The sequence below is a fragment of the Rattus norvegicus genome, chromosome 14, assembly GCF_036323735.1.
Source record: "Rattus norvegicus strain BN/NHsdMcwi chromosome 14, GRCr8, whole genome shotgun sequence".
NCBI classification, from domain to species: Eukaryota; Metazoa; Chordata; class Mammalia; order Rodentia; family Muridae; genus Rattus; species Rattus norvegicus.
The window spans coordinates 103,014,863-103,030,093 of record NC_086032.1 but is presented as its reverse complement, the minus strand read 5'-3'; the positions used below and the strand labels follow the sequence as shown (position 1 = coordinate 103,030,093).

General features: G+C 40.8%; 1 long non-coding RNA gene across 1 annotated transcript in view; it reads right to left on the bottom strand.

Annotated features, from left to right (window-relative positions):
* The window catches only part of LOC120096699 (uncharacterized), a 78,597-nt gene that overhangs the window by 48,101 nt on the left and 15,265 nt on the right, over positions 1-15,231 (bottom strand). The window lies entirely within an intron of this gene.

Sequence of the window (15,231 nt, the reverse complement as noted above, 5' to 3'; positions counted from 1 at the left end):
AAAAGTTGAACATTGCAGCCTTGGTAGTGTCCCAATCATAAATTACATAGTTTATTACTCTTCAGGCATACTACAAGCACGTTGAAGACATAGACTGTTTCACATAATTTCTGCACTTGAATATTTTCAAAAGATAAGAATCCAGTAACTGTTTGAATGACTGCTTCCAATACTTTGCACACTAAAGCTAGAGAAGCAGAGTAAAACATATCATCAGAGGGTTTGAAGTCCTTACACATTTGGGAAAACATGGTTGTGAGTGAAAGGAGAAAGCAAAGCGTGCTACCGAATGATTGTAGTCAGTGAATAGAAATGAAACCTTCAGACAGGAAAACGTTCTCAGGCATTAGCTGAACGCTACTTCATTCACAACCTAAATAGCACTGTTGTAAAGATAAAGCGATGTTCATGCTGGCATAGAGTGATTGCTGGGTCCAAAGAGATTTGGGGGAAGATCTGAAAAATGAAACTTACTACACGACACAAATATACACAGGAGACACAGAAACTAAGGACTTCTGACCAAAGAAGGCTGGCCTTGTGTGTTTGCTTTACTCTGTGCTTGGTACCTAGGATTTTCACTAATTTAAACAGCACCTGTTATGCAGGCTGTGTTCAATGGGACTGATTCAGGTATAGACTACTATATTCCTATTCTAGGAGTCTTGATTGAAGAAAAGATATTCCTCTGGGATTGCATGATTGCCTAATCATCTGCAATGGATTTTTTTCAGTTTTTATCAGAAAGCACAGTCTTAAATGTTAGGAAAGAGAGTAGACATATTGCTAAGACGGGTGAAGAAAAAAGGCTAAGATTTTATCCAAATGTGATTTTATGAACAATTTATAGCAGAGTTACCAAGTGATGCTTTTTTTCAAGTGTAGACCTATCCCAAACCCACTAGCTCAGAAGCTTTTGGGAAGCGTCCCACATCATGCTGATATTTGGTCACTTGTGGTCCAGGAGAAAGTCAAGGCCAGTTCTTGGAGGGCCTAGAGGTTATCATGGTTGGTGATGATGAAGTAGGAAAGACTGAGCGAGGAAATTAGATTCCAACTTGGAGTACGTATGTTATATAGAGTAACATGTCATAAGCAGGAAAAAGGCCAGCCTCCAGGTAAAATAATAAAGCATTTGTTAAAATGATACTGTTCACCATGTCAACAGCAAAACCCCTGGCTCTCAGTGCCAACTAGTAGCAAATGCTTTTGTGATGATTAAGAGTTGATTGCTTTTACTCTGTCGTAGTTGAATAGCAAGTGTTTAAAACTGTGGACACTAATTGGACTGTGTGTAGGCAAGTCACTTCCAATATCACTGCATAAAAACAACCAGAGATAATGTGTAACTTAATGGCAATAACATGCCAATAAAACTTTATTTAAAATAACAGTCAGAAATGATTTATAAACTGTTACCATTGCTGTGGTTTATCTAGAAAACAATATGTAACTATTATTTGGCTTATATTCAAACCTAAGAGAGTATGTTACGGAAATATATGTATTTGTGCTGTTTGAATATTCTGTGTTTATATATGTTGAAAGAAAATACATTTTAGAAGGTGAAAAATATTTTAATATGAATATATGATTTGTTCTAGGTTTTCTAAATGTTCCACTGGCCTGTATATAATTACTTTGAGTTTCTCTAGTTAAATGTTTTTATAATCAGAAAAGTAATTTGAAATAAAGTGAGGTATGGAAGGGAGGTTCAAGTGGTAGACTGCCTGCAGGAAAGCCTAGGAAGGACTCCCAGCACTGCCCAGATTAGCAGCGGCACACGCCTACAGCCCAGCACTGGGAGCTGAGAAGAGGATCAGAAGGTAAAGAGCATGTCCACTTGCACAGAGCAGTCGAGGCCAGATGAGAACACACTGCACCTTGCCTCAAAAAGTGAATCATTTTTAAAAGATGAAAACCAGCTGGTACTGCCTTCTCTCCCCTCGGCACAAGCAGAACAGCTCTGCTGGAGTGTGAAATACTTTTTCTTTTAAAAGCAATCAGGACTCTACAGCGATTATGGATAAAGGAAAAATTCAATCCAGTCCCACTCATCAATGTAAGTAAAAGAGGACAGGTAAAGATGAGGACGATTCAGCAGTTAACCGCACCAGCGTTACCCAACAGTTCTCATTTCCATGGCTTTAATAGTGAGCGAAACTACACGTATTAAGTTGCACTTTCTCCTTCAGGAAAACAGAGTGATAATTGTGCAGAGAATAATTTTATGGGCAAAGTGTGCCCTGTATTGTAAAAGATTGGAATAAAGTACTCTAGTACACAATGTCTTAGCAGGTGCAAACACTTACCTGAGCAATTAAAACCTTCTTAATATACAGAATGCAGCCAATGACTGCTGGAGTGACAGAATAGATCTTTTAGGACACAATGTGTTTGTCTAAAACAGGATTTTTTTTTCCATCCTGGCTTTATTTATTTATTTATTTATTTATTTATTTATTTATTTCTTCTAGCACTCATTTGTAGATCTTTTCTTTGAAAAGGAAAATTGACCAAACACAGATAATTTGCTCCAAATATACCCAAGCATACTCATTCTCTTACAAATCCATTCCGACCACAAATACTATTGCACACTATGAGGATCTGTGCTGGGTGCTGGGTAAGCTATTCTGGGGCCAGTGGTAATCAACTTCCCCACACAGGGGGAAGTGCTTCTAGAAGATGGCTCAGAATTATCACCTGGCAAACCTGATCCTCTGAGTTCTCTCCAGATACTTGGCATTTTATTCAAATTAAACTCCTGGTTTTAGGATTATGTGTCCAAGATACTTAGTCCCACCTAAGAGAATATCCATACTCCGGAGCTATCAACTGCAGAGAAGACGTCAAATGAGAACCCAGGTAGTTCAGGTGCCTCTTCTTCTCCTCCTTCAACACAGCCCGACTCGCTTTCACTGTAATCATTTATTCAAACTGATCTTACTGGAGTCACCAATGGATTGTACCTGTGCCAGTCCAGCAGCTGCTTAGCAATGACATTTGACAGGTGGCTACTCCTGATGCTTCATCATCCCAATGCCGTCTCATCAACATCCAGGGACCCAGTGTCCTTCTTCTGGCTCTTTCTCAGCCAACATTCTGATGCTCCCCTTTCTTCTTGACCTTTGTTAATAACCAGGAGTTAGTCTTCATTCCTTTCCTCTTCTCAGTTGGTAAACTCATTTAGTCATGTGGTTTACAATTTGAATTATATTTGGATGGTTTCTGAATTTTTGTTTCCAGTCTAAACTGGGTCCTAAAGTCTGCCTTATTTGCCTATGAGTTTTCTCCACATCCTCACCTACATCTTCAAAGGCCACCTCAAATATGAAATGTCACAAACTGGGCTTCATAAAGTAGCACCAGCTACTTCTCCACTTATACTGCAATGTCCTCATTCTGGTGGCTTTGGAAAAGAATATGGTATCACCCTGGATCCCTTTCTTTCTGCTCTACTTTTTCACTCAGTCTGTTGATGAAATTCTCTTGGCTGCACTTCCAACATATACAGAACTAAATTTCTTCTGACCACTCCCACTGGTACATCAATGTCTAAAATCCTACTGTCTCTCAATTGGACAACTGCCATGGCCTCTGGCAATGATCCTGGATATCAGGGGACTACAGTGACTGTATCATCTCCAATTCTTCTTGACAGTGCAGAAATCAGTTCAGGCCTCCCCAGAAGGTTTTAGAGAACATGTTAACAATATTACAGCTTTGATAGGCAGAGGAAATAAAATAGAGTAGTTTGCCCCCGTAAAGCACTAGAAGATTCACAAGAAGCATTTGAGACCTGCTTAAATAACATTTCAGCAATGCCACAAAAAGCCGTTTTTTCTACTGCATACACGCTGTTGGGACTCATTTGTTAGTATTTTAAAGAAAGGGATGGGAGTAAAAGAGTATCTAGATTTACATAAATCAAACTCATCTGCATATTTAGGGATAATTTTCTCTAAGATATTGTTGGTAACTAAAAGATGGCCACAAATGAGCTGTCTCTCCTGGAGCAATTTGTTATAGTGACACAAAGATGGCCACCAGCATACACACAGCTTTCTTCTGAAGGGGAGATGGCATGTGGTTGTGGAAGAGAATTGCTTAAGCAAGAGTAGTGGCTCGTGGGGAGTTTAAATGCTCTCCAGACTATCTCTAAGGCATTTGTGGATGCCATGGCCATCAAGCTTCAAGGCCCCAAAACAAACTCATGCAAAGTTTTGCTAATTGGTAAATAGAAAAGTCTGTAAGTTATGATGCATGTGATTTGTAAACTCCATCCCTAAAAACTGAAATGTAGGTCAGTAAGTATAGGCTTGGGGTTCTGCAGTCCAGAGCTCCTTTGATGACGGCCATCAGTTCACAGCAGAATTCTGCCAAAGCCTTGCAATCACTCTAAGCCTGTGTTTTCATATGTATAAACAGGGAAAATCGAATTCTAGCGTGCATTATTGTCCCGTTAGGCATTTCTAGCGAAATAACATGAAGATACTTAAAAACCCAAACCTTCCAAATATAAGTGGCTATTATTGTTCCCCTTTCCACACACTGTCTTGTTTTCATTGTCTCCAATTAGAGTTGTAGAGAAAGAATTTTATTTATAGCCTATTTTACATCCATTGCCTTATTGATGCTGTTTTTGAGGGGTTTGTTAAAGAATTTTTATAGATAGAGATGCCATTTCAGAGCTCAGAAACACGCTCTACTTCATGGATCCCTCAACCACCACTCACTGCCACCACCAAAAAAAAAAAGCTGTACGGGAATACAAAATTGACCATTTCATCAAAAGTGATGAGCCTTGCTGTCATGAAGTATAATAATTAAAAGCAAGAAAGAACAGAAGCGACTCCCAGAAATTCCACTGTGGAACAGAGAAGAGGGTTTGATGAAGGCAACTCTGCTTGTGTGGGGTCAAGTCTCAGCTGAGAAACCAAGCAAAGGAATAAAAATGTATAAAAATGTGGTTACTTGGGTTGAGGATTTAGCTCAGTGGTAGAGTGCTTGCCTAGCAAGCGCAAGGCCCTGGGTTCGGTTCTCAGCTCCGGAAAAAAAAAAAGATTTAAAAAAAAAATGTAGTTACTTTCTGGTTAGGTCACCAGATGATGCATCTGGTGGGAAGATTTCTCCTGTTTTGGCCAGCGGTGCCAGAGGCACAGAGGGTCTCATGGCACTTCCAGTTCATCTGACCCACCTCCATGTGTCCCTGCAGCTGCACTGGGCTCTGGGAAGGAGCCACTGCTCTTCCTCTGACTGGGAGCTTTCCAGCTTCAGAAAGCCTAGTCAGATCTCACATAAAACACCCCCAAATTCAAATAATGGATTATCAGATTGGAGACATGAATAATTAAGACTCCCCATAACTGGGCGAGATAATTCTGAAATGTATCAACGCTAAGGGAAGCCTCCAGCAGGATGGATCCCCAGTCCCCTGTGGCGGTAATTTGCTCATTAACAACCTTCTAGCCTTGTTGGCTTTCCTCATAATCTAATGTGCACTGCTTGGAGTCAACACCCAAACTAGCAGTTCCCAAAACATCTGTAGGGTCTGCTTTTGGGGAAATCCAAACACAGCAGCAAGCTTTGGGATTGAAATCATTCTGAATGTCACTGAATCACATAGCCTTGAGCAAGCCCCTTAAGTATTTTAAAGTTTAATTTCTTTCTCCGTAAATATAAGGACTGGAAACTGTGCCTCCTTCAAGAGGCTATTGTTAGGACCTAAAAGATGTCTAACAAACAAACTATTCTGATTGTGGTTGCCAAGGGATGTAATGCTCTCCTGCCAGACTAGAGAAAAACTTCAAAGTCCAACAGCACAAAGTGTTGCTAAGATTCTACACACAAAGGTACTGATCATGCTTTCCCCTCAGAAAGAAGTGTTGCTATAAGGGAGTTCAGCAACTTGACAATATGTGCTGGGACTTACTAATTTCTACTCTGAGAATAAGTCATAGAGACAATTCCATTTGGATCTCCAGGGTACGTATACAAGATTCCTCATGGTGACACTGCTAATTACAATAAAAAACAATAGAAACAACCTAAATGCATCCAACAGGAGAGTAGACAAGTGACTAGTGGTAGGTAGCAGAGTTCTATACAGCAGCTAAAATAGATGGCTATTACGGCACATATCCAACATGTCAAAATCCAAATGGGACACAATAAAACATGCCGTACAACAACATAACATTACAAAACTTTCATAGGAACCTTTCAGAACACAAAGTTATCTTGTGTGTTCTCTATTGTCTCCTATTGGTAAGTACAAGGTAAGACTGTGGTGGCATTCAGTGCTCTGGTTTCTTTAAATAACCATGGGAGAAATGACAAGGAGCTGGACTAAGGAAAGACCACGGATGAAGATGTCATAAAATCTAGAACAAGGGTGAGATGGAGTTTTAGTAGGTGGGATCCCTTTTGAGGCTTCTCACTTGTAGGTTTCACCTTTTCCCATTTTTCATGTGGGTTTAGGTCTGCACCTCTATGAATTGTGACTTCCAGTTATAAGGGATCAGGGCCCAATTCTGATTTGTTATTAAATGACCCCATTCTCATTTAATTACGTCTTAAAGACCCTACTTCCAAATGTGGTCACATTCTAAGTTAATGAGAGTTAGGACTTCAGCATAAATATTTTGTAGTAAGGCAGTAATATCATTATTCAGCCCATATTTCCCAAATAGAATAATGCCAATCGTATTAGTAATTAGGAAGACCCATGAGAAAACATCACAATGAAAACAGAATTCTGTAATTACCAAAGTAATTGAGGCTGCCCCCAATGTAATACTCTGTTGTTTCAAATGGCCAACATTTCTTTCTATGCTTTGCAGCAAACAACCAATGATGGGTGAATGTGTCACATCCTATGATAGAATCACAGAGAAATGAGGGTCAACCTTTTCCTCTAAGATACTTCTGGCCATATAATTCACCTGTGCTTCTAGGCCACAATTATGTGTCTCATTTTGGGATGCCTCTGCCTTGTTTATGTTTGAATATAGACTCTTTGACAGGGGATTTGAGTCTGTTCTTAAAACACATGGTGGCAATTTGTGGCTATGTCCTGCCACCCAAGTTGTGTGGGTGGAATTAGAAGCCATATGGAATTAGAGCCGTTGAGGTTTTTGGTTTTTTTTTTTTTTTTTTACTGCAGCCTGAGTTGTCTCTGACTGTGCTGATGAGGGTCTAACATTCTGCCAGCATTAGACAAGCACTCTATGAAGCAGGTTGGTTCACTGATGAAAGATACTGAAATTAAAATAGAAGTATATCAATTGATTTACCACATCTTCACCCTCCAAAAGAACTCACAGCTCTTATGGCACCAGTGGTACAAGATGTAGAAAAAAGTCTGGCCCTTGTCCTCCACAAAGCCACACTGGCTTAGGTGCCAAGGAGTTCATCACTCCCTGCAAGTCTTTATTCTGCCTGACCATGCTTGCCCAAGGATTTCAGTAGCAACTCAAAGAAATATTTGCTAGCCCCTCCTACATCTCCTTCTCCTTGATGCCAGACACTATAAGGCTGTATTCATCCTCATTAATTAAAACAAGAAGCAAGGTGCCACCTACACTCATTGAGCCAAACTAAAAGAGAATTTTAGTTCCCAAGAAGCCAGATATACCAGTGATCTCTCAGCAGACCTGTACACAGTTCTCGACACTAACTGAAGTGTCTAAGACCTGCTGCTTGTCCTCCTAATTTACTCAGAGTAAGCTTTCCACCCTAATAGCATCCTACCTGAGTGACAGAGGTGCCTACACTTTTTGTGTCATTGTCTGCCTGGCTTCTATAGGAAAGGGTGTGCCCTGGCCAGCGAGCCCTGCAGCCAGGTAGCTGCAGGTTCTTCTCCTGCCACCCACTTTGCTCTAGGACCCAGGCAGCACTTCCGACGCATTGTCTCACAGCCTACACCCTTTGCAGCACAAAAGCTATTTAGCCAGTGCCTGCAACCCTTCAGCCTGCCATGCCTTGACAGCAGAGGTTATAGGAAAACAGAGAGAGACAGAGAGAGGGAGCCAGGAGAGAGAGAGAGGAGAAAGAGAGAGAGAGAAGGAAAGAACAATGTGCAATCGGTACTGCATTAGAGATGGAAAAAGTACTTAAGGCCTGCAACATTCATCAAGCCTGAATACATAAATGCCACATTTTGAATAAGCGAAGCAAAAGACAATGACAAAAGAAAGGCGCGTGGCTTCGGGAATCTCTATCATTTTCATTTGCTGCTGTCAGGAACCTGTTTTTTGCCTCTCGCTCTATCAGCCATTATAGCATTAATGAAGTAACCTCACATAGTTATTGACTGGCTTGTCAGAGGCCCTGCCTGATCCCTTAATAGAAACCATTGGTCTTCAGTTAAAAATGGGGTGAGCTGGGAGGTGCTGTGGGCATGTGCTGAATTTCAAGTGCACTCCTGAGGTTATCAAAAGCCATGAAATGCAAATTATTATATTTTTTAAACACACAGATTTCATGCGACTGAGCATATAAAATTGACTAATATTGTACTTTATGCATGCCTTATAATGTTTTCAAATATGCTCCGCGTATGTTCTTCTCTCAGAAAGTTGTGGGTGGCATTTGAATAAGCAGAGGTAGGCTGTTTTATTTTGTTTTTTGACTTATCTTCTGTTTGCTGGACTAGCTCTCGGGCTTATTGTGCAACCATGTTGGTGCACTGTCTCTTCAAAGGGCATGGTCCGTCATTGTCCGAATTTCAGTTTGGATCAAAATCACATGTCTTCCATTATTTTCCTTCCCCACTCAAATGTCCAACCTTTTCAACCAGGTGATGTAATTTACTGGCAGTGCAGATTAGCAGGAAAAGTCTAAGGAATAAATTCTTGTCCAAGAAGACAATAAAAATGGAGAATTAACATTAGGAAAGAGATTTAATTGCAACGCCAGGACACCACAACAGAAACTTGCTCCAGCAAAAGTCCCACAAAACAGAGAAAGGTAAAAATGTGACAAGTCCAGAACATGAACCTTGAAAAGTTGGTTTTATTTCTGAATCAGAAAGAGCAAAGACAATGGGTCAGGCTTGAGAAGGTCTTCAAAGAGGTGCTTATAAGATGCACAGCCGCCTTTGTTGTGGGTACCATGTCTTGGCTGCATATTGGTATTTAATTGGATCATCCTCGCAGTATAAAGCTGTGACCTTTCTCCGCTTCTCTGGGGAGGAAACCTGGAGTCTATGCCTATTGATTTGCATGATGGCTCCCCAAACTGGCGCCCTCTCATAGCAGATAATATGTATTTCTCACCTTTGGGATCATCCAAAAACTAAGAAAGAAGTTCAAAAATTTCTTGTCTGAATATTTTATACTCAGATACTTTGTGACCTCACTCCTCCATGAGCAATATCCCAGCTACTTTTTCCACAAACAAGCTATAAAGTCACCAAAACGTGCTATGATTTCCACTTAGATATGAAAGGCCTGTATTTTAAAGGTTGAGGGACCATTGAATAACGAGTATTTAATTTCCGGAGGTTAAAAGCCGTGTAGGAAGAGCTGACTAGCTTTCCCCCCCATATTTACTCACAATATTTAAGCAACCTGAAAAAAAAATTGTAAATCTGTCTCCTTCTGAGACTTTTGCTCTCTTTCAACCTATACCAAAAGTCTTCTGAATAAAATATAGTTCTTATAGCTTCTTTCCATTCATCCACAAACTTGTAAGAGTAAACTCTCGTTGATCTCTAACAGAAATGGTGGACAGATGCTGTATCTATCAGGAAGATGTCCAGCAAAAATGTGAGTTGCATATGGACTAGAAGTAAGGACATTTTCAAACAGAGAAAAGTATCACTACATTGAAAGCTCCAACATATTTCCTATATATCGTAATTATGTAGTCATCCATTCATGTATAGAGTTACAACTAAAATTTATTTTATTCCATTTAAATTCTGTGTTCTCATGCTAATCATAAAGACAGCGAAGAGTCAAATATTTAAGCAACTTTCCAAAGTCACATAGCAAAGTCATTCACTGTGTATTCCTGCATTTATTTGAGCATAGCCTGTCTATGCACCACTAGGGAAAAACCTAGATATTTGCATCTTGTCTATACTTTGTCCCTAATAATGTATAGCTCATGACCAGCCTGGAATACACAGTGCTTTAACAGAGAAGGATAGACATTGGACTGTGACTGCAAAGTCAGTGTTAGCTTCTAGACCAAAGGACCCTAAGTCGAGACTTGAAAGAATGGATTTAAGCAGTGAAGAGAGCAGAAAGGGGAAGAAGGGCTCACTGTTAGGTATTTAGCCAAAGTCACTGTGTCTCAAAGCTCAATGGCAAGATCATGTGTTAAGGAAGCAAAATTAAGCCAGGGGATGTGGGTAGTGTGAAGTGCAAAGTCACACTGGAGGCCACAATAGAAAGGACCCAAATGTTGAGGTAACAACTTTGAACTTTTCCCTTAGTGCATTGTGAAGTCATTGAGAGTGGCTTGAAGCCATAATTTGTGAGGTGAACCTCTGTGAGGTGAGCCTCACGAGACTGGAGGGACAACAGACAGAGAGCTCTGACCGGTGAGGGACAAAAGTGAGACAGCAGCCGAAGTGGTACTTCATATTGTTACTGGCTGAGGTCAATATGGCTGGGGATGCAGGTGGCTTCAGGGATGCGTAGGAGCCAGCAGGACTGGGAGGGGAGAGAGCCTCCCATACTTCTTCTTGTGGCTGCTGGACACTTGCTGACTTCATACAACAGAAAAGAGGAGAATTGTGTTTGCATGAAAGGAAATGAGGGGGTCTCTTTACTCAGCTTAAATAATAGTCATTTCAGCATCAAGTGGGAATACACGGCCAAACCTCAAAGGCAGAAAGAAGCAAGGCCTGCAGCCCCCAGTCAGGTGCTCTAACTCAGAAACTGAATAATGGCTCCGGCTTGCCCAAAGTACTGAATGCTCAGAGCAGCGGAAAACCAACTACCAAAGAGTTTGCAACACAATAGGAGACATCTTTGCGATCCGCACCTAGATTTTTTTTTTCATTTTAACTCAGTTTTATCTAAAAAAAAAAAAAAAAAAAAAAAAAAAAACACTCACAGCACAACTTTCAACCAGTGCATTAATAGTTATAAAAAAGAAAAGAGAGAAATAGCTAATTCTCTCTGCATTTACCACTTTCCAGCTCACAAAGCACTTTCCCAAATGTAAATTACCACATTTAATCTCCCAAAGGGAGGGAGTGCCTTTTGTTCTGTTCCCAGGCTCCGCCATGACATAAGACTGCCAGGCTTACTCTGAAGGGCTCTTGTCAACCTAAGGTGCAGCTTGCAAGCTCAGCCCCGTAGTCGGTAGTCGGCAGCCTCTGTGGAATCAGCTCTACATAGAGACATCAGTAAATAGGGGAACTGAATTTGAATGTCCAAAACCTCCTGTCTGGCTTTAGTTTCTATAAATGTAGTATAGAGTTTTGTTGTTGGACTTTCAGTGCCTTCATCGTAAATGAGAGACACAAGTAACAGGGAAGAAAAGGACAGGTTGTGTTAGAAAGTGCCAAGAGGAAGACAGGAAGGACAAACTTTCATGGCATAGGAGCACCTGGCCTGGACCTGAAAGAATGAAGAAAGCTAAAAGGTAATGGGATTTGGGCACCGATTTATCTGTGCTGCAGACTTATAGCCACGTAGCAAATGTTCCATGTCTCTCAACCCATAAGGTGAAGAAATATCTGGTCCATTGTGTGCTCTGACCCACGACCCTTCCAGCAAAATCATGAACAAGGCAATTGAATTTTCATCTGATCAACGTGAAAGAGTGTAGTCACCTTTTTCAAATTCCGAAACTCAGAGCACAAAGTTAAAGACTGTAAGAGAAGCAGAGGAGGAGAAAAGATATTTGCTCATTTTAATAAAGTCTGTAAAGTGACAATGTTTTAAAAAGGAATACACACAATACCCAGAGACCCATATAATGCACATAAAATTTATAAATATACATAGGTCCCTGACAGAAGTGCATAGGCACACACATTCTTTCTCTATATGCAAACACACAGCAGCAGCAGCACACAGAACCACACAGGCACACACAACTGTTCACGCGCACACCTACAGACGCAGTCCACTTTGCTCGGTTGCATCTAGAGGGGATACTAGATTCCATGTGAGACACGGGGACTAAGGCTCCTTGAGACGTGTGCTCTCCAGCCAAGTCTCGCCCATTCATACTATTTATTGTACTGTTGACAAGAAAGCTCCAAGACTTCTCTTTTTAAAGGCAATGCTGCCCAAAGCACTTTTTGTCATAGGAACAGAGAAATCAGTAGCCCATGTAGTGTTCTACTGGAGCCTATAATTTCTGCTTTAAAATGCGCTTAATGAGAAGACTCATCAGTTTCAGAAAGGAGGAAACACATATGTAGAAAGTCGGGAGCACATTTAGATTTCCATGCTAATTAGATGCTGATTCCCAGGAAAGCATTTGAGTTTTTGACCAAATCCCTTATTCTAAAGGGAACCTTCTCTGAAGCTCATTGTTGAGGTCTCTTTTTGTTTTATTACGTAGTAGATCTGTCCTTTACTTCGCAAAGGTGTTGCCACTGGGCAGGGGCCCTGGAAACTTTGTCTCCTGCTGGAGAGTTGAATTCAGGACACACCGTACTACAGATCCTAGATCTGGGTCCTAACAGGTTCCTCAGGTAGTTTTAGGGTGCTAATGTTCATGAACATTGTCACAGATGAGCTTCAGAGACTTTTTTAAAAATTTTTCATATGATATATTTCTTTACTTACATTTCAAATGTTATTCCCTTTCCCGGTTTCCTGTCCATAAGCCCCCATTCCCTCCCCTCCCCCATATGGGTATTTCCTCTATACATCCTCCTTATTGCCCCCCCATATTCCCCTGTACTGGGGGTCCAACCTGGGCAGGAACAAGGGCTTCCCCTTCCACTGGTGCCCCAACAAGGCTATTCCCTGCTACAATATTCAGTTGGAGCCCTGGGTCAGTCCATGTGTAGTCTTTCAGTAGTGGTTTAGTCCCTGGAAGCTCTGTTTGGTTGGTATTGTTGTTCTTATGGGGTTGCAAGCTCCTTCTCAGCGGTTAAGAGCACTGAATGCTCATCCAGAGATCCTGAGTTCAATTCCCAGCAACCACATGGTGGCTCACAACCATCTATAATGAGCTCTGAAGCCCTTTCCTGATGTGTTTGAAAACAGCTACAGCTTACTCATAGACACGAAATAAATAATTCTTTCAGAGACTTTTCTAACCAAAGTTTTCCAGACCAAAGGAGAGCTAAAGCAAAAAAGAAAAGGTAAATCAAATCCCCTAAAGTATCCTGAAACTCGAGAGTGTCAGACATCTGCAGCTTCCTTTCATACAGTCTTCAGCATATATTAATATGCAAATAAGGCAACGATCTTTTCTTCTCTGTCTTCCTGTTATTTTTTTTTAAGGGTTCAGGAGTGACAAAATAATTAGCATCCATCAATAGGGCATCCATTTCCAGACTCCTAAAAAGAGGTCAAAGTGCACAAAGTCTGATCAGCCACTATTTATATTATATAATTATATTATATCATATCATATCATATATAAGAGGTATAGAATATAATATATAGTGTGTTATATGTATGTATGCATGCATGTATATATACAAAAGGGATGTAACTTGGAATATCCAGATACATCAAGACTTTGGATAGTTTTGCTGGGTTATTTGAAACTCTAATCAACACATCGCTGTGGGAAGATTACTTAATCTGCTTCAAGATTCATTGCCACTGTGCTCCATACATAGGTTAACACCACACACCTCAGAGAGGCTTTCTGAGGGTCAGGAGATCAATTCACACTGCAGATATTTCACAGCACAGGACAAAGTTTTGGACTGAGCCTTTAATCCATGAAATTATTAAATCCTAGCCCTGCACTGATATGCATATAAAAACACTCTGCCAAACGAATCTGCTTCCCATAGCCATCCAAATACCGCCACCGCACAGAAGAGGGAGGAATCGGGAACATTCTATGGCTCACAGGGGTACAGTTTATCAGGAGGTGAAAGAGAGTTTGCGTAAAGCAAGAAAAGGAACTATTGTGTTAGATTGATTTAAGACTAAACGTACGCTGTCAAAAAAAATAGATTTTTCACCTGTCAGGCAGTCATTCTTACAAATGTATGATATGGGTACTGATTAGTGAAATGCTCTTTTCTGGCGAATTATAATATAACCCTGTGCTTCCTTGCTGCTCATCTTCGAGGTCCCCCTTTTGTGCGACTCGCTTGTATAGTGCTGCAGGTTCTAGGGAAAAGGTTAAGAGACGGCATTCACAGCAAAGTAGGATTGATCTTTCAAAACCATTGAGTAGGCTTTCAGCGAAAGGAGGAAGACAATGTGCAGCAAAAACAAAGAAACTTCTGCATGCTGTGGCGGTTGTCAGGATAGAAAGCACCGGGTTCCATTTTCATGGAAGCCACACAGGAGTACGGGCTCTCGACACCGACTCTGTCATTTCTCTGAAATACTGATGATTTTGTCAACAACTCACACATCTTTCAAACAAATTGGCTCATGTTTGTTAGAGAGAGAGAGAGAGAGAGAGAGAGAGAGAGAGAGAGAGAGAGAGAGAAAAGAGAGATTGAGAAAGAAAGAAAGAAAGAGAGAAAGAAAGAGAGAGAGAGAAAGACAGACAGACAGACAGACAGACAGACGGGAGGGGAGAAGGAATGGAGGGAGGTAGGGAGGGAGGGGAGTAAAAGATGAAAAGGCAGTTTATGGTTAAAATGTCAGCATGAAACACAAGGAGAAGAAAAAATATCCTAAACTCAAAAGGAACAAAAACCAGTGTAAACAGGCATTTCTAAGGGCCTCAGTATTAGTGAGTAAAAGTGATTTCAAAAACTATAGCAAATCTACTGGATGCCTCTCAAGAGACTGCCCTGTGAACAACACGAGAGTGTTTAAAGGCTATTTGTTTTTATGACACTTTTTTTTTAACTTGGAGAAATTAGTGGCGACAACAACAAAATCAAGGGCTATTGACATCTTGTAGCTGAGAAACTAGTTGGCATCGTTTGCAACCTTGTTTTCCTTGGTTACAGGCAGAGTAAAAATATAGCTGGCAGTTGAGAAGCCGTTGTCTAATCTCTGGAAATTGTATTATGGAGTACTCACCCAATGAATTGCTTCTTTTTATTAAGCTGTGAAACAGTAGCAGCACAGAAGCACTGCATGTGGAAGGGAACACCCACCA